Source organism: Balaenoptera borealis (genome assembly GCF_965194805.1).
Source record: "Balaenoptera borealis genome assembly, chromosome: 2".
Lineage (NCBI taxonomy): Eukaryota > Metazoa > Chordata > Mammalia > Artiodactyla > Balaenopteridae > Balaenoptera > Balaenoptera borealis.
The window spans coordinates 102,220,725-102,239,520 of NC_138867.1; the positions used below are offsets into that span (position 1 = coordinate 102,220,725).

At 35.4% G+C, this 18,796-nt stretch overlaps 1 long non-coding RNA gene across 1 annotated transcript in view; it reads right to left on the bottom strand.

Annotated features, from left to right (window-relative positions):
- Positions 1–3,893: 3,893 nt before the first annotated feature.
- LOC309623452 overlaps positions 3,894–18,796 on the bottom strand; it is a 28,038-nt gene continuing 13,135 nt past the window's right edge. Inside the window, exon 3 of the long non-coding RNA XR_014241392.1 lies at positions 3,894–15,834. This is a non-coding gene — a long non-coding RNA (uncharacterized lncRNA). The remainder of the gene's footprint in view (positions 15,835–18,796) is intronic.

Genomic DNA, 18,796 nt, shown 5'->3' on the forward strand with positions numbered 1-18,796 from the left:
ATTCCATATATGTGTGTTAGCATACAGTATTTGTTTTTCTCTTTCTGACTTACTTCACTCTGTATGACAGACTCTAGGTCCATCCACTTCACTACAAATAACTCAATTTCGTTTCTCTTTATGACTGAGTAATATTCCATTGTATATATATGCTTCCATGTCCTGGCTATCGTAAATAGTGCTGCAATGAACACTGTGGTACATGTCTCTTTTTGAATTATGGTTTTCTCAGGGTATATGCCCAGTAGTGGGATTGTTGGGTCATATGATAGTTATATTTTTAGTTTTCTAAGGAACCTCCATACTGTTCTCCATAGTGGCTGTATTAATTTACATTCCCACCAACAGTGCAAGAGGGTTCCCTTTTCTCCACATCCTCTCCAGCATTTATTGTTTGTAGATTTTTTGATGATGGTCATTCTGACTGGTGTGAGGTGATACCTCATTGTAGTTTTGATTTGCATTTCCCTAATGATTACTGATGTTGAGCATCTTTTCATGTGTTTGTTGATATCTTCAACAATCTGTATATCTTCTTTGGAGAAACGTCTATTTAGGTTTTCTGCCCATTTTTGCATAGGGTTGTTTGTTTTTTTGATACTGAGCTGCATGAACTGCTTGTATAGTTTGGAGATTAATCCTTTGTCAGTTGCTTCATTTGTAAATATTTTCTCCCATTCTGAGGGTTGTCTTTTCGTCTTGTTTATGGTTTCCTTTGCTGTGCAAAAGCTTTTAAGTTTCATTAGGTCCCATTTGTTTATTTTTGTTTTTATTTCCATTTCTCTAGGAGGTGCATCCAAAAGGATCTTGCTGTGATTTATGTCATAGAGTGTTCTGCCTATGTTTTCCTCTAAGAGTTTTATAGTGCCTGGCCTTACATTTAGGCCTTTAACCCATTTTGAGTTTATTTTTGTGTATGGTGTTAGGGAGTATTCTAATCTCATTCTTTTACATGTAACTGTCCAGTTTTCCCAGCACCACTTATCGAAGAGGCTGTCTTTTCTCCATTATATATTCTTGCCTCCTTTATCAAAGATAAGGTAACCATATGTGTGTGGGTTGATCTCTGGGCTTTCTATCCTGTTCCACTGATCTATGTTTCTGTTTTTGTGCCAGTACCATACAGTCTTGATTACTGTAGCTTTGTAGTATAGTCTGAAATCAGGGAGCCTGATTCCTCCAGCTCCATTTTTCTTTCTCAAGACTGCTTTGGCTATTTGGGGTCTTTTGTGTTTCCATACAAACTGTGAAATTTTTTGTTTTTCTGTGAAAAATGCCATTGGTAGTTTGATAGGGATTGCATTGAATCTGTAGATTGCTTTGGGTAGTATAGTCATTTTAAATTGAAATCATGTCAAGTATCTTTTCAAACTACAATGATATGAGACTAGATATCAATTACAGGAAAAAATCTGTAAAAAATACAAACACATGGAGGATAAACAATACACTACTAAATAACCAATAGATCACTGAAGAAATCAAAGAGGTAATCAAAAAATACCTAGAAACAAATGACAATGAAAACACAATGACCCAAAACCTATGGAATGCAGTAAAAGCACTTTTAAGAGGGAAGTTTATAGCAATACAATCTTATCTCAAGAAACAAGAAAAATCTCAAATAAACAACCTAAACTTACACCTAAAGCAATTAGAGAAAAAAGAACAAAAACAAACTCCAAAGTTAGCAGAAGGAAGGAAATCATAAAGATCAGATCAGAAATAAATGAAAAAAAAATGAAGGAAACAGTAGCAAAGATCAATAAAACTAAAAGCTGGTTCTCTGAGAAGATAAACAAAATTGATAAACCATTAGCCAGACTCATCAAGAAAAAAAGGGAGAAGGCTCAAATCAATAGAATTAGAAATGAAAAAGGAGAAGTAACAACTGACACTGCAGAAATACAAAGGATCATGAGAGATTACTACAAGCAACTCTATGCGAATGAAATGGACAATCTGGAAGAAATGGACAAATTCTTAGAAAAGTACAACCTTTCGAGACTGAAGCAGGAAGAAATAGAAAATATGAACAGACCAATCAAAAGCACTGAAACTGAAACTGTGATGAAAAATCTTCCAACAAACAAAAGCCCAGGACCAGATGGCTCCACAGGTGAATTCTATCAAACATTTAGAGGAGAGTTAACACCTATCCTTCTCAAACTCTTCCAAAATATAGCAGAGGGAGGAACACTCCCAAACTCATTCTACAAGGCCACCATCACCCTGATACCAAAACCAGATAAAGATGTCATGAAAAAAGAAAACTACAGGCTAGTATCACTGATGAACACAGATGCAAAAATCCTCAACAAAATACTAGCAAACAGAATCCAGCAGCACATTAGTTTATTCTTGTGTTTGTTTCTTTTGCTTTAGGAAGCACAACCAAAAAAATATGTTGCTACAATTTATGTCAGAGTGTTTTGCCTATGTTCTCTTCTAGGAATTTTATGGTTTCAGGTTTTACATTTAGGTTTTTAATCAATTTTGAGTTTATTTTTGTATAAGGTATGAGCAAATGTTCTAAACTCATCCTTTTACATGAGACTGTCCAGTTTTCCCAGCTCCCATTTATTGAAGAGACTGTCTTTTCTTCATTGTATATTCTTGCTTCCTTTGTCATAGATCAATTGATCATAAGTGTGTGGGTTTATTTCTGGGCTCTCCATTCTGTTCCATTGATCTATGAGTCTGTTTTTGTGCCAGTACCATGCTGTTATGTTTACTGTAGTTTGGTAGTATAGTCTGAGGTTACAGAGCATGATACCTCCAGCTCTGTTCTTTCTCAAAATTGTTTTGACTATTTGACATTCTTTGTGTTTCCGTACAAATTTTAGAATTATTTATTCTAGTTCTTTGAAAAATGATATTGGTATTTTGTTAGGGATTGTATTGAATCTGTAGATTGCCTTTTGTAGTATAGTAATTTTACACTTTAACTCTTCCAATCCATGAACTCAGTATATCTTTCCATCTGTTTGTGTCACCTTCAATTTCTTTCATCTGTGTTTTATAGTTTTCTGAGTACAGGTCTTTTACCTACTTAGCTAGATTTATTACTAGGTATTTAATTCTTTTTGATGCAATTGTAAATGGGATTGTTCTCTTAATTTCTCATTCTGATTGTTCATTATTAGTGTATAGAAAAGCAACAGATTTCTGTGTATTAATTTTGTATCCTGCAAATTTACCAAATTCTTTGATGAGCTTCAGTAATTTTTTGGTGGCATCTTTAGGATTTTCTATGTATAATATCATGTCATCTGCAAACAGCAACAATTTTACTATTTTCTTCTCAATTTGGATTCCTTTTATTTCTCTTTCTTCTCTGATTTCTGTGGCTAGGACTTCCAATACTATTTTGAATAAAAGTGGTGAGAGTGGATATTCTTGTCTTGTTCCTGATCTTGGAGGAAATAATTTCAGCTTTTCACCATTGGGTATGAAATTAGCTGTTGGATGATCATAAATGGCCTTTATTATGTTGAGATATCATCCCTCTATACCTACATATGAGAGTTCTTATCATAAATGAATGTTGAATTCTGGCAGAATTGGCCTGTGAAACCCTCTGATCCTGGGCTTTTGTTGGTTGAAAGCTTTTTGATTACTGATTCAGTTTCATTACTAGTTATTGGTCTGTTTATGTTTTCTATTTCTTCCCGATTCAGTCTTGGAAGATTGTATGTTCCTACAAATTTATCCTTTTCTTCTAGGTTGTCCAATTTGTTGGTGCATAATTGGTCATAGTAACCTCAGAATTTTTTTATTTCTGTGGTATTGGTTGTAACTTCTCTTCTTTCATTTCTGATTTTCTTTATTTGAGCCCTTTCTCTATTTTTCTTAATGAATCTGGCTAAAGGTCTGTAAATTTTCTTTATCTTTTCAAAGAACTATCTCTTAGTTTCATTGATTATTTTTTGTCTCTATCTTATTTAATTCCACTCCGATCTTTATTATGTCCTTCCTTCTACTAATTATAGGCTTTTTAAAAATCTTTTTCTAGTTTCTGTAGGTGTAAAGTTAGTTTATTTGAGATTTTTCTTATGTTTTGAAGTAGGTCTGTATTGCTATGAACTTCTCTCTTAGAACTGCTTTTGCTACATTCCATAAATTTTGGAAAGTTTTGTGTCCATTTTCATTTGTCTCAAGGTAGTTTTTGATTTCTTTTTTGATTTCTTCATTGACTCATTGGATATTTAGTAGCATGTTGTTCAGTCTCCACATATTTGTGATTTTTCTCCAGTTTTCTACTTGTAATAGATTTCTAGTTTCATACTGTTGTGATTAGAAAAGATGCTTGATATGATCTTCATCTTCTTAAATTTACTGAGACTTGATTTGTGGCCTAACATGTGAGCTATTGTGGACAATGTTCCATGTACACTTCAAAAAATGTGTATTCTGCTTTTTTTTTTTTTTTGGATGAAATGTCCTGTAGATATCTATTAAGTCCAATTGACCTATTGTTTTATTTTAGACCACTGTTAACTTTTTGATTTTCTGTCTGGATGATCTGTCCATTGATATGAGGGGTGTTAAAGTCCCTTACCATTATTGTATTACTGTCAATTTTCCCCTTTATGTCTGATAGTATTTGCTTTATATATTTAGGTGTTCCTTTATTGAGTGCATATATGTTAATGAGTGTTATATTCTCTTCTTTTATTGATCCCTTTATCACTATTTAATGCCCTTCTTTGTCTTTTTTATAGTTTTGTCAGATATGAGTATTGCTATCTTCCCTTTCTTGTCGTTTCCATTCACATTACTATCTTTCTCCATCTCTTTACTTTCAGTCTGTGTGTGTTTCTTTCTAAAGTGAGTCTCTTTTAAGCAGCATATAGATGAGTTCTGTTTTTGTTTTTGTTTTGTTTTTATCCAGTCAGTCACCCTATGTTTTTTGATTAAAGGATTTAGTCTATTGACATTTAATTATTGATAAGTATGTACTTATTGCCATTTTAGTACTTATTTTCCAGCTGTTTTTAAAGTTCTTTTCTGTTATTTTCATCTCATTTTTGTTTCTTCCCTTGTGGTTTGATAATTTTCTCTAGTCCTATGCTTGCATTCCTTTCTCTCTAGTTTTTGCCCATCTATTGTATGATAGGTTTGTGATTTGTGGTTAACATGGGGTTCTTAAATGTTGAACTATAACTATATCTACTTGTTTTAAGTAGGTTTTCCTTTAAGTTCAAATTCATTCTAAAAGTTCTACATTTTCATTCCTCTCCCCCACATTTTGGTTTTTGATGTCATATTTTAAATCTTCATGTTTATTCCTTAAATGTTTATTGTAGTTATTGTTGCTTTTACAATTTTTTGTCTTTTAATCTTCATACTAGCTTATTTAAGTGGTTTATCCTTAGCATTTACTATATATTTACCTTTACTAGTGGGATTTTTCCTTTCCTCTAGTTTCTTACCTCTTTTTATTGCCTTCTTTTTTTCCACTTCGAGAAGACCCATTATCATTTCTTTTAGGTTTAGTATTGATGAACTCTTTTAGTTTTTACTTGTCTAAGAAGTTCCTTATCTCTCCTTCGATTCTAAATATAATCCTGGGTAGAGTATCCTATGTTGCAGGTTTTTCTCTTTCAGCAGTTTGAATATATTATACCATTCCCTTCTGACCTGCAAAGTTTCTGCAGAGAAATTAGCTGGTAGCCTTATAGGGCATCCCTTGCATATGATTCTTTGTTTTTTTCTTGCTGCCTTTAGAATTCTCTTTACCCTTAACTTTTGTCTAATTATGATGTATCTTGATGTGGGTCTGTGTTCATCTTGTCTGGGACCCTCTGCTTCTTGTACCTGGATATCTGTTTCCTTCTTCAGGTTTGGGAAGATTTCAGTAATAATTTTATCAAATACATTTTCAACCCTCTCCTCTCCCTCTTCTTCTTCTCGTACCCTTATAATGAGAATGTTGGTATGCTTGAAGTTATCCCGGAGATCCCTTAAACTCTTTTTATTAATTTTTTTTCTTTTTTCTGTTCTGATTGGGTGATTTCCATTATTCTATCTTCCAGATCACTTATGTGTTCTTACGTATTACCTAGTCTGCTATTAATTCCTCCTAGTGTGTTTTCATTTCAGTAATTGTACTCTTCAGTTTTGACTGCTTTTTTAATATTTTCTAGTTTCTTATTAAAATTTTCACTATTTTCATCTATTTTTTCCTAATTCAGTTAGCATTCTTATTACTAATGCTTTGAATTCTTTATCTGGTAAATTATTTCTTTCTGTTTCATTAGTTGTTTTTTCAGGGGTTTTCTCTTGTTCCTTCTATTGAAAGAAATACCTTTGTCTTGTCATTTTGCTTAACTTTTTCTGTATCTATGAAATTAAGTGAAACAGTTATCTCTGGCAGTCTTGAATGGGTTTCCTCATGTGGGAGCATCCCTGTATAGTCTGCATATGCCCAGTGCTTTGGTGGGAGAACTGGAATTGATGTGAACACAAGTCGCATCTTTCCTCTGAGTGTGCTGCCAGCTATCACTTGGTGAGAGGTGGGGCTGGAAATGGAGGGACTAGCACTGGAGCCAGCTATGAGCTAGGGCTACCCATCAGATCCATGGCTGTCACCACCTTATCAGGGGCAGAGGCAGGTCCCAACTTGCATGAGTAGAAGCCCTGAGGGTCATGTCCAAGCTGGCTCCATTCTCTTTAGGTGTGTGCTCTCCCCCCTCCTAGCACCTGCACCCTCATCCAGAAGGAGAACAGCGCTGGAGCAAAAGTGTGTGGTGTGGTCATTTGGTGCGTGTCCAGGCACAGGCTGCAGCAGTCCAGCCTGGATCTAGATCTGGACTACTTCTGATGCACTGCTTGTGTAAATGCCAGTAATGGCTGCCCCACCCTGCTGAGATGCAGCTTTGGCTCTGAGCTGCCTCTGTGTCTCACAGCCAAGCCCTTGCCCCAGTGTGGAGTTGTTTCGTGAAGCTTCAGGCTGGACCATTCACTTGGCTCAGGCTGCGGCACACACCAGGGCAATCATAGGTAATTTTCCAGCCACTGGTGCAGTTTTCAATCCAACCTCTCTGCCCTGTTTTGGGAGCAAGAAAACGTGCGTGTGCTCCTTATGAGCAGAGTTCAGGCTTCCCACAGCCCCCCTGTTAGTCTCATCAGCCTTCCAAACAACGAAGGGGGCTTGTATTCCCTGTGTTGGGCCCCAGAGCTTGGACACCCAATATGTGCCTTGAACCACCCACTCCCCAGGGAGGATCTCCACCTGTGTAATCTCCTTTTTCCTCTGTGTCCCCTCACAGGGGCAAAGGTCCCTACCTGATTGCTTCTCTTCTCTTCCTACCCAAATCCACATGGATCTTTCTTACAGCCTTGGTTGTACAGGAGTCTTTCTGCGAGTCTCCTGTTAGTTTTCAGTGAGAATTGTTCCACATATAGATGTATTTTCATGTGTTCCTGGAGGGAGGCGAGTTTCACATCCTGCTACTTTGCCATCTTAATCTCCTCCAGAACATTCCATCTTCCCAGTTTCTAGAGGCTGACTGAATTTCTTGGCACCTAGCACCCTTCTTCCCACTCTGATACTCTTAACATTTGCCATTTTAATTATGGTATATCTTGATGTGGATCTCTTTGGGTTCATCTTGTTTGGGACTTTCTGTTCTTCCTACACCTAGATATCTGTTTCCTTCCCCAGATTAGGGAAATTTTCAGCCATTATTTATTCAGATAATTTTTCTGCCCCTTTCTCTCTCTCTGCTCTTCTGGGACCCCTATAATGCAAATGTTGATATGCTTCATGTTATCCCAGAGCTCCCTTAAACTATCCTCATTTTTTTAAATTCTTTTTTCTTTTTGCTGTTATGATTGGGTGATTTCCATCATTCTGTCTTCTACATCGCTTATCTGTTCTTATCATCTAATCTGCTGTTGATTCCTTCTCATGTATTTTTCATTTCAGTTATAGTCTTCATCTCTGATTAGTTCTTTCTCATATTTTCTAATGCTTTGTTGACATTCTCACTGTGTTCCTCCATTCTTCTCCTGTGTTCGATAAGCTTCTTTATGATCATTACCTTGATCTCTGAAGCAGATAAATTACTTATCTCCATTTCATCAGTGTTTTTTCTGTGATCGTATCTTGTTCTTTTGTTTTGAATGTATTCTCATGTCTATTTTGTTTGACTTTCTGTGTTTGTTTCTATGAATTAAGCAAAACAGGTACCTCACTTGGTCTTAAAGACAGGGCTTAGAGTAAGAGCATCCCATGTGTAGACTGCATGTACCAAGAGGCTTCAGCAGGCCAGCTGGGGCTGGAGCAAGTGTGGGCCAAGGGTGTCCCAGGGCATGCTGCACCAGAGCCAACCCAGTGGGACAGCTTGAGCTGGAGCAGGTGTGTGCCAGGAGGTCCTGCAGCCTTGTGCTCCAAGGCCACCCTGATGGGATGGCTGTAGCTGGAGCAGGCACAGGCTGAGGGTGTCCCAGGGTGCTCTGCACCAAGTCCACCTCAGGATGACTGGGGTTGGAGCAGACCTGGGCTGGGGTTGCCTTAGGTTGTGGGGATGTGGCTGGAGCTGGTGTAAGCAGGGGGCCTGGGATGTGATGGGGCAGTTCTAGCAGGCTGGCTAGAGGGCATGGACCATGTTCCTAGCTGCACTATCAAGGTGGATGGGGAGTGCAAAAAATGGCACTCTTGGTGCCTCAGACCCCGGAGAGAGTTCCAATAGTTCCTGGCCCATTTGGCAGACTCTCTAGGGTCAGTTAATGGATTTCCTTCATGTGTAGTTTGGTGCCCTTTAAACCACTGTTTTTTTCACTGTACCCCAGAACAGGCAAGTCTGCATGCAGGCCCCTTACTATTACCTCCTCTTACTACAGGTCACTACATCAGGAGTGGGGGTTCCCATTAATTCCATGTTTCCATCTCTTCTATCTGTCTCTATGTGGTCCCTCTATCATTTGTTCAGAAGCTGTTCAATCAGCCTTCATTTATTCTTTATGAGGAATTGCTTTATATGTAGGTGTAGATTAGGTGTGTCCATAGGAAGAAGTGAGTTGAGGGTCTTCCTATATGACCATCTTTGACACCAGATAAAAAATTAAATACTTTTAAATGTTTATTTTAAAAATGGTTAAAACATTCTAATAGAAACACTTCCGCCTTTCTTCCCAGGACAGGAGAAAAAAAAAGGATTGTACTGAAAACAACAATATTGACGGGAGAGAGACACACATGCAAAAGTAAATCCTAGAATCCTAATCAAGGAAACAGTTCAACCTCTCACAGAAAAGATACGATAAAAAGAGTAGTCCACATGATTATTAAAATAACCTCCTAACATGCATAGATTCTTTGCAGTTTTTCTTCAGCTAGTATAAAGAAGAACTTTGCCTGTGAAATACAGATCAACCAGGAAATAATTATTTCCAACTCAAACGTTACTCTTAAAAAGATATAATAACAAATTATCTGATGTCAATAATAAAAGCTAAGGGTGTCTTCTGAGTTTAGACTAAGTTTTTAACTGTCTTTTTAAAAATGTTTAAAGCCAGAACCCCTTTTCTGCTCTACGTTAATTTATCATTTTAAGCTTGGCTACTTCTAACAATACAGTCATACTGTATATGATACTATGATTGAAATAAGGACTCTAGTGGTGTTGTATTTTCTTTTATTTTAATAGAAAGAAGTAATTGAGTAGAAATAAAATTGTACTCAATTTACACAGCTAAATTGAAACCACCACTTACCTGAGTCTTTCAAACACTCATTTAATCAATGTGTGTTTTTAATGGTAACAGTTACACGCTTACTGAGAGAGCTTAATTAAGAAATACAATGATGAAATTAGTAAAGGTACTAAAGGAAGCCATCTGGACATTTAGTCTCTCATCCCACAGACTATCTGTATTCATTTTATGTTTTTAAAATGCATTTAGGAACAATTTAGTGAGCAATATAGCAATACCAGATGTACTTGAGAAGCTGATTATGAAGCAGATGGTTTTACGATCACACTTGTGTGTTGAAAGGTGTTATTCTATTATATAATGTTCACATTTATGACACATGCTTCTTGTTTAGTATTGTGGATGGTGTCATCCTGTCAGAGCATCTCACACATTTCTCTTTCTTTGCATCTGTTCTGTAAGTATGCTTACTGATTCCCTTAACAGGAGGGATAAATCATCCAATTACATTGTTGAAAGTATGGTATATTACACAGTCTTAATTTTCTGATTAACATGATGACATCAGTATAACTTACACTATAGGCAACCATGGAAAATCAACAAGATGTATAAAGCCAAGTCAGACTGCAACCTGTTTATTAAATCCCTGATCCATGTAACCTAAGAAGATTTGATGTGAACATTTTATTCATTAATGGTGTCTTTCTGCTATATATAATATACTCTTGCTTAACCAAGCTCAAAAGTAAAAAGCAGTCTGAAAGTAATTCTATATTAAGAGGCTATAACCATAATTATTCTAGACATACTAATCTAATAATAAAAATATTAGTCTCTACTTAGCCATAATAGAAAGTAAATGTGACTACAGTGATAAGTATGGCTTTCTGAAGAAAGCAATCAAGCATTATGCCTTTTGTTCATGCAATAAATTTCAATTTTGTCACTTCTTCAGGATGTAATGAAATGTAAGAAAAGCGGTTCAAGAAAGAGCCCAACTTGTCCATGAACTCAGTCTTAAGTGTCCTGATATCCTGGCAATGTTCCCTGCCTGATTTGTCAAGATAACCTAATTCTGGATTTGAGTGATCCAGTGGGATTTATCCTATTATCTTAACTGACTAGATTGGTATGACTGTGAGGAGAGACCTTCATTCATTCAACTAGCATTTATTTACCACCTACAAAATTTTCCTGTGCTAGCCCCTAAGGATACAAATATAAGTGGATCATTGTGCATGCCCTCAGGGAGATCACAGTTCAGTGGTAAAGCAGGAGCAGGATGCAAATAATTACATCCTGTGTAATGTGTGTGTGTGTGTGTGAATCACTATTATTGTAAACAAATATTAAACTATAGTTAATGATATTTATTCTAAGGTACTAAAGAAGTTTTACTCATGTCTGCAATTTACTTTGAAATGCACTTAAAATAAGATGAAATAATGATGGAGAGAGGGATGGATAGATAGATAGACAGATAGATAGATAATGTTGTAAAGCAAATACAGTAAAATGTTAATGATAGAATCTAGGTGGTGGGTATACAGATATTTACTGTAAAAAATCTTTCAACTTTTCTGTATGTTTGAAAACTTTTTATAATAAAACGCTGGAAAGGAAAAGAAAGCAGTATACTTAAACATGAAATGATGGAGGAAGAAGTACAATTGTTGGTTATGACTAGTTTAGAGTAAGAACATGAGAGTTGCCTGTTTTAAGATGAAAAATATGGTTAATAAAGGAAAGTCAAAGAATTGAGAAACCAGGACAAGGAAGTGGAAGGTCCATCTATTTGAATCTATGTGGATACTTAAATCATCAAATTTTGTGTTTGTTGTACTGGAGTGTGACAGTGAACCAGTACTTAAGTATTCAAGAAATGGGAGATACTGGCCTGTGTGTAGCTAACAGAAATAATAATGAGTGACACAGTCTGATGGCAGAAGCTTCAATGCTGGAGGTTTTTTGGAAAGAGCGAAAGACAGTATTCTGAATACAACAGAGAGAAATAAAAAGGCCATTTATTTCAATTTCAGGCTCAGAGTCACAAGGGCCATAGGAGAAGAAAAATAACCACTACCTGAAAAACATACATGAAAAATAGTGTAGTGGTTATGAGAGTCTGGGGCTTCCAGTGGGGACTGGAATACACAAAAATCAAAGTTGCGGTGGGAATAGTCTTGGTGGTCTCAAAGACTAACTGAGCTGATAAAGTTCTGAATGATGGAAGAGGAGAACGAGTTGTAGGTATATTGCCAAAAAGCATGTAGAAAGAGTAGATATTTATTAGGCAGACAGGTGAGGAAGGGATTTCCAAGAAGTGGGAACAGCCTGAGCAAAGACTCAGAGTTTTGTGAGTCTCAGATGTTCCAGGGATTACAAGTAGTTGAGCATTTGTGGTATATTACAAGTGCAAAGGTGGGAGTCCTAAAAGTTAAAGCTACAGAGAAAGGCAAGATGTTATATGCTATGTGGAAAGGGTTTAAAATTTATTCTGTAAGCAGTGGGGAACCACTGAAAAATTGTACAGAGGGAAGTGATATGATAACACATCCTTGCTTCAAAGATTACTCTGGATGCAGGATAGAGCTTTGGATTGGATGGCATTATTCCAGAAACAGAAAGGCCAGCTAAGAGGATTGTTTCAAAGGCAGGTGACAGATGATTAATGCCTGAGCTAGAAATGTGGCAGTAGGGATGGAGAAGCATGGAGAGAAATGAGATGTGTTTAAGAAAAAGGACCAACAGGCTGCAGCAACTGATGCAAAAAGCAAGATAAATAGAAAAATTCACGAGAGTTTCAGGTTTCTGGGATGATCCTGGAGCCAGTCACTATTCAGGACGTAATGAAAGTTGAGGATTTAATGGAAGTTCAGACGGCTTGGAATAAGGGAAATATAATGGATTGCTTTTGTAACATGAGGCTGAATACAAATGTAAACTTGTATGGTGACAATTTGGATTTTAGAATCAGGGAATGTGTGTGGATTGCTAAGTAGCTTTTAAATATTGAACTAAAATCTGATCATTCCCTGCCTGTCCAAACATTACAATCAAAGAATGCAAATTACCAGGAGGGAAGCATGGAAATCAAGAGAGATATACAAGATTAATACATTATAAGACACTCACTTGAAAAAAAATGTAGTATTCAATAAGTTAAAATATGCAAATAGCTAGAAAAGAGTAGTTCTGATGTTTTATCTCAATATTTTTGATTAATAATTTTAAGAGCCATAACATTATAATTATGAGCCTATTACTATTATGTACCCCGATATATTACAGAGTCAACAAAACTGGAAGCAAAGTCTTCACTTTCTTAGAATAGCTGCAGAGTTGAACTGAACAAAACTTAATGTTATTCCAATACCTTTGCTTGCCTTAACCTAGGTACTCACATGGCTCCTTTACTCTACAAGCAGTGATGACCCAATTTTTTTGGCTATGGCATCGGAGGGGTGCTATCCTGAAAACCTCAATGCAAAGTCAATGAAGAATGGGCTTAAGCCCTAGTAAATATACTAAATATGCCTGACCATAGGAAACCGTTGCTCAAATAAAAAATTAAGAACCATTTCATAAATGCGTTTTTATTTTTGGTATCATGTTCCAATACATTTAGTGTATAAAATTTCTCTGATCAGTGGATCCACGTAGAGGTAACTTTTCATTAAGAATATAAAATCATACAACACTGCAAGTGATTCCTACATTTAAAAATATTAATATTATGAGGTTTTCTTGTTTTAAATATGAAAAATGAAAATTTAAAGTTCACTTCTTGAGAACTGAAAAAAAAAGTCACATTTATCCTAAAGGGAAATGTCATTTCTTTACTTTGTTATGGAAGCTATCTTGCAAAAATCTTAATTACAAGGTAAAATCAAAATCTATAACTACAGCTTTGGGCTTCTTTTTTGACACAAAAATATTATAGATGAATGATTCATCATTCTGCCAAGTTCATGAGTCCGTTTTTCCGATTTCTGTTTAGATACAGTATTCTATGCTGGATGGACATAAAATCATTTAAGGCTAGAAAATTGTCAAAATTCTAATCAAAATTGACATGTTTTAAACTACTTCTGTCAGTACTTAGATTTGACCTACTACTAGCAGCAGACACATTTAGCATTCTCACATAAAATAAATTTATTTTAAAACCTTTGCATGATTCTTAATTATCTAGTTTTGTTCTACCTGTTCAAACTTGCTGACCTGTCTCCACTGAAAGAACACTATTTATACTATTGCTCTTTTGGCCTCTATTGAATTTGCAGTTGGGGAGGGGGTATTTATTTAATTATTAGTATTTCTTATGTATTAAGGACATATGCTAAATAAGATATAATCCTCTTTCAGTTACAAAAGATGTAACAAAACCAAGGCAACTTTAAAAATTCTAGTAGCTTCTTTCATTTTTAGCACTGCATTAGTGCTGCTGAATCTCAACGTTGAAAGTAAAGAAGGTAGTTTGTAACATGGCAGGCTGATGATGTTGTCAAGCAATTGTTATCCTTCCATCTAGCATTTCTGACAAGAGATTATTATTCATGATTGCTTAATTTAAGTACTATTAGAATTAACAGTTTTTTTAATCATCCAAATAGCAAAAAGATAAAGTCTTTTTTTATCATCCAAAGAGCAACTCCATTTAAAACTGAGTTCTATTCTCATAAAGATATATATAGGATTTCAATCAGCATATAATCAAACATAATCAACCATATCCCCAAAATCTGAAACAAATTAGGTCACCCCAGAATAAATTAAAGACTGGGCACTTTAGCATTTTAAGAATTTCTTCCTTCCATACCTTTCTGTTCAAGCCGTGTGTAAATGACTTAATGAAAATAACCCTTGGATTCTCCATGACTGTACCCTAAGATAATCAAATAATTGAAAAGGAAAAAGTTTCTCTTTATAGAAGTATGAAAACTCCTAAATAAATAAACGATGGAATTAAAATATCACCATTTTGGAGCCATTAAGAAATGAATTGAGCTAAACAATGATGACAATAGCTACATTATGTCACAGGAGTCAAACATCCATGCCTTCTCATGGAGGTACACATTATTACAAATGAAGTGTCTTTATTTTTTAAAAAAATCAAAATCCTATTTAGCCTCCAGATCTAAGTAGTAAATCACAAAAAATATAGGGGTTAGGGGACAGATTAAATGATACTATGGTATTTAGAGGTGGTTTTAGTACTTAAAAAAACATAATAAAATAATTTTAAAACTCAAAATATTCATAACATAAAATATATCTTGCTGTTTAGAAGTACAATTAATACTGACTGAGAGCATAGAAGAATATCTTTTTTTTTTTGAATTTTTGAATTTTATTTTATTTATTTTTTTATATAGCAGGTTCCTACTAGTTATCCATTTTATACATATTAGTATATACATGCCAATCCCAATCTCCCAATTCATCACACCACCACCACCACCACCCCACGTTCCCCCCTTGGTGTCCATACGTTTGTTTTCTACATCTGTGTCTCAATTTCTGCCCTGCAAACTGGTTCATCTGTACCATTTTTCTAGGTTCCACATATATGCGTTAATATACTATATTTGTTTTTCTCTGACTTTTGTTTTTCTGACTTACTTCACTCTGTATGACACACTCTAGATTCACCCATGTCTCTACAAATGACCCAGCTTCGTTCCTTTTTATGGCTGAGTAATATTCCATCGTAGAAGAACATCTTAAATAGGTCTATATTCATTTGTTTGCTTTCTTTCAGTGATTACAGGCCTGTGCTGCCTATTGCCCAATTCCATACATTTCCATACATTTCATACATTTCATACAGTTTTCTAGTTGTTTACAGCAGAAAGTAATCCCAGATCCTGTTAGTCTCTCAAGGTTGGGAGATGAACCACCCTGCTCCCCACTTTTTTTTTTTTAACTTGATCTTCAACATTTTGAAACAACACTGGTGAATCAAAACTTTGGATGCCCTCCAGTTGTAGAACACAAAATATAAGCACTCTTTTAAGGACAGATAAATAGTAAACAACAGGAAAAATGACAGTGTTGACTATAAAAATTTTCACAATGTCTTCATTGACGTGATGGCTTCAGGGAGGAAGATATAGTTGAGGTTGGTTCTCTGTGATCTTAGTATCAGTGTTAATTATCCTTCTAAACAACAAGAAATATGTTATGTTATGGACTTTTAAAGCATCAAAATTACTGTATTTCTCCCTGTATATTAGCACTATAATTTTAGATTTTAACTCATGGCTCATCCCTAAAAAACATATAGGACCTTGTGGCATCCATTTTGTATATTAACCTTTGTTCTGCTTCCATCTTATTTTCCTGCATAGAGGTAAGGTTTCTTTTCACATTAAAAATCAAACCTCAGGGTCCAGGTCTCTCATATACATTTGTAGAGGCTTTCAATCGTCCTGAGCCGTCAGAAAGAGGGTTGCCTTTAAAGGATGTATTGGATGGAGATGTGACACTGGCACAGTCAAGTTTTAACTGAAACCTAATATTCCATAGGCAAAAGCTAGCTTTTGGTAATCAAGAAACACAGTTTTCTGAAGCTTCGGCAGAGGTTCTTAGTTTCTCCAGCACATTCTCTTTTACCCCATGGTTCTCTCAACTTTTTCCCTCCTCTGCCCATGCACTCTATTCAGTTTATCTAAGCAAGAAAATTAACATGGGGTGTGTATATTCTAAGATTTCTAAATGCTGCTTTGACCAGTGGCTGTTTTTTTTAATTCTTCTGTTTGTTTGTTTGTTTTCTTAATACTTTCTGTAGCCTTTATGCTTTGCTCTGAGTAATTTTTGTCCTTTTGACTGGGAAGGGAAGAAGCTTTCAGGGTTCAGATGAAAGTATTATGGGAGACGGGGAAAGGAGGCAGATATTCTTATTTTTATATTATGTAATTTTGATGTTTTATAATATTATCCCACCACACTGCATTGAGTTCTTTTGGATAGATAGATAATTGTATGGGAAGGAAAGTGACAAATGGGTAGCTAAATCAAATGAAATTTTTAAAAATACGATTACCATTATTATTATATCAGAGAAAATTAAGTTCACCCCAATGTTACAAAACATCCAAATTTAAGAGGCTCAAGCACACAAGTTTTGTCTTATATTTCTTTTCACCCAAGGAATAGCCCAGTCTTGGTATGACAGTTTAATGAAGTAATCAGGGACCCAAACTCCTTCCAAATTTTGACTTCATCATTATTTTATGTAGCCTTCACCTGTATGTTCTTAAATATTGCTGGAGCTCCTACCATTATGTCAACATTCCAGCCAGTAGTAAGGAGGCACAGCAAGAGGCACATTCACTTTAACATAAACTACCAACCACTTTCATTTATAACCCTTTGGTCAGAAATTGATAATGTGGCTAGCTTATCTGTTAAGGAGGCTAACACAGAATCTATACTCTGGGTGGCTGAATATATTTTTAGTTGTCCCAGCTTTAAAAAAATCAACGATTCTTTTACAATATCAGATGAGGAAAAGAAGTAATAGAAGAAACTCTTAATCTCTGTCACAGTTATTATTGAATTAGTAATAAAGAATTTCAATAAATATTTACTGAATGAATTTTAGGGCACAGACCATATATGATGACAGTTAGGACTAGATGTGAAGTGAGATCTAAAGTTAAGATGTACCAAATTGTCAAGGGCCTTAAATAGCAGCATAGGTACTTACACCATGCATAAGAAAATGTATAGAAAAAGTGAGCCATTTAAGGTTGTAAAATGGAGGAAGGACATGATCTTATTTATGTTTCAGGAAGAAACCTTTGATAATAGTGAGAGGATAACATGATTAGCTATAAAACTAGAATCAGGAAGATCTGTTTGCTAGCAATTGCAACTCTTCAGGTAAGAGATAATAAGGGCCTGAATCTAGATATTGAGATAAGAGGGGCAGGAATAATTTTGAAAGGCATTTCATGGATAGTTAGGAGTAAAATTGGTGATTAATAATCCTCTAAAATGTCAGGAGTATGAGAGATGAGAGATGAATGTTAACCATATGCTTCTTATTTAGATGACTAAGGTTATGCCACTAAATAATACAAAACAAAGAACAAGTACTGTAATGGATCTAAGGAAGGACAAAACAGCTCTTGATATTGGAGACCTCTTCTAATACACACCTATTCTCAATGTTATTACAAGTCCTTTTGATGCTAAAAGTTAAGCCATGTTGTTCTGCTCTTGGACATAAACAACCTCACCAAACATGAATATCAAACACAATAACTCTGTAACCATGACTAAATAAGATAAAAAGATGAATTACGAAATTCACAAAATACCAAATATTCCCCTCCCTCAGCTAAAATAAATGACTGTTACTTCTTTACCAAATACAGCTTTATTCTCACTCTAGCCAGCCCTCCTACACATAAAATTTATTGAGATATTCAATAATAGATTTGCTCTCTGTTTCTGATAGCACCCAATCTAGAGCTAGTCTCTGCTTCCTTAGATCCTCTCCAAAATTACTCAAACTAAACTAAAATCTTACAGTAAGTTCTTTCTAACATCCTCTTTGTGAGACACCCTGCATTTTGCTATGTTGTGCATTTTCCCTCACTGTAACCAGTAATAAATTCAACTTGTTTAACTGTAAGTGTATGTTGGTGGTCTTTGGCTTCAGGTCATTGATACAGCAACAGGCCTAATATTGGACTATATAATGTTGAAGTACCTCTGGGTATATAAGAGACAGTTGGAAATTCAGTCTTGGAGTTCAGATAACAGGAGGGACTGGATACATATATTGGAAAGTTATCAACTTTTATGCCAATATTTCCCAAACTAGTATACACAGTTTCAGTAGATTTGATAAATGCACCATGATGTGATCTATACTCCAATGATATTGGAAAGGATTAGTTTAAACATGGTTGAGAAGGTTCATTACTTCAGAATTATCTAGGATTTACTTTACACTATCAATGTTACTTTACATCATGAATCACACAGAAAATTCTAAATGTATTTGAGTATAGAACTATTTTTCTAGCTAGACCTAATGCCGTGAGATATTGCATAGAACATTACTTGGGAAATGTTTCAAAAGAAAGGTGAAACATTAGGGGTAGATGAG